We start from the raw sequence: 1,986 nt of genomic DNA on the forward strand, positions 1-1,986 counted from the left end.
ATTAACATTATTCATCACCTCACAAAGTAGCCCTTTTCTTTTCCTTTTTTTTTCATGTTGGGAAGATTTAAGACCTACATCTCAGCAAATTTCAAGGATTCAATACGGTGCTATTAACTGCAATAACTGTGCTGTACATTAAATCTCTAGACCTTCATCTTGCTTAACTAAAACTTTGTACCCCACGTTGTATATTAAATGTGGATTCTGTGTGTCTTGATGTATCAAATATTTATATTTAATGAAATACAAATGTTGAAATTGGTGATTATTTACATTTTACATAACAAAGCCATGCACTCAGGTCTTTTATTTTCTTCAACAGATGAGCACATGATAGGCCAAAAATAATTTTAAGCTATTGTTTGACATATCTTGTACTACTTGGCACCTGCTAAAGTTTTTAAGTTAAATGCCTTGCATACTCAATAAATATTTTGTTTGTGATCATCCAAAAAAAAGCATTTCACCCTTTAGGACATTTACTTTATTAAAGACTAACTTTTTTTTTTTTTTTCAGAAAGGCTTGAAATGCATACACACCATGTTTATTAGTAAAGGTCATACAGAAAACTAAATGATAAAATAGTGTACTTGATCTACGTTCTCAATATGAGACAGAAAAAGGGTGAAAAGTTAGGAGCACTACTGGGAGAAGAAAGCCATTCTCCCTTTCTCTTATTGTTTCAGCTTCCCCGCCTGTGGCTGGGTGGATAAATCAGGCAGCTTCTGTCCTATGGATCCTGCTGTCTTTGATTCAGCCAAAGAAGAGGAAGAGTCAACGCTGGGACTCAGTTTAAACTACATTTTCCAGTAAGCTTATCAGAGAGTCTTGTTATGGGAATCACTGAGATCTTGCTGTTCTTTTAGTTCTCAGTTTGCTGCTGAGTCCTGTTTTCACTCTTTGTGAGTAGAACCCAGGATTTGAGTAGAAGTCTTCGGTCCCAACTGCATCCACAATCATCTGAATGGGGCATGAAAGCAACCTCAATAAAGCAAAGTAAGAGGATTGCTAGCAAACACTTGAGATTGGTAATCCTGAATTTATAGTGTTGCTAAACTGCCCAGTTTGTGTGTTTTCTTTTTGTTTTGTTTTGTTTTTGTTTTTGTTTTTGTTTTTGTTTTTGTTTTTGTTTTTGTTTTGTGTCTAAGAAAGCCTAATATGATAGGTGCAGGAATAGAGCAGGCAGGTAGATTCACTGAATTCAGGGCAGGGGGACATGATAGAGGCCAAGATTTGAATAATGTGAAACTAGTTATAATAATAGTAAAATAATCTAAACTAGAAAAGAAGCTAAGTAAAGACAAGAAAGGGTTGACAAGAGAAGAGAAAGTGATGTGAACAAATTACAGGTTTCAGTGAAGTTATTTATTCATTGTACAAAAATTTGGTAGCAGTGCCATGGTGTGCCAAAATTGCTATGTTCTGGTGAGCAGGAATTTGTCTTTATCTGTGCCCTTGAAGAGCGTACAGTCTAGTAAAAGAAGAAAGGCATTAATCAAATAATCATACACATAAATTATAAATATTCCATATGGTAAATTCTAGAAAAAAGCTCAAAGGATTGAAGTGTTATAATGGGAGAGTATTTGTGTCCTAAGTAGTTCACTCGCATCCTTGTTTATGTCAATAAAGATGAACACACATCACAATATGTGTGGCTAGATGGTGTTCCTTGAAGGGTGGGGAGGACTTCCTTGAAAAAGCATTGTCCAAGCTGAGATGGGAAGAGTGAGCAAATATGCAGGCACAACAGAGAAGCAAACACTATTCTAGGCAGGGGTGAGAACACGTGCAAAGGCTCTGGGAAGGAGCCCAGCACATTTAAAGAACTCAAGGAAAGAGAGGAAAATACTGTGAGATAATGCTGGAGAGACAGGAAAGTAAAGATTACTCAGGGCTTGATTGGTCACTTTAAAGATTATGTTTTTATATTAAGAGTTTAAGAAACTTTAAGAGAGTTTTATGCAGTGTTGTATTTGAAT

This window comes from Pteropus vampyrus, unplaced genomic scaffold, assembly GCF_000151845.1.
Source record: "Pteropus vampyrus isolate Shadow unplaced genomic scaffold, Pvam_2.0 Scaffold696, whole genome shotgun sequence".
NCBI lineage: Eukaryota > Metazoa > Chordata > Mammalia > Chiroptera > Pteropodidae > Pteropus > Pteropus vampyrus.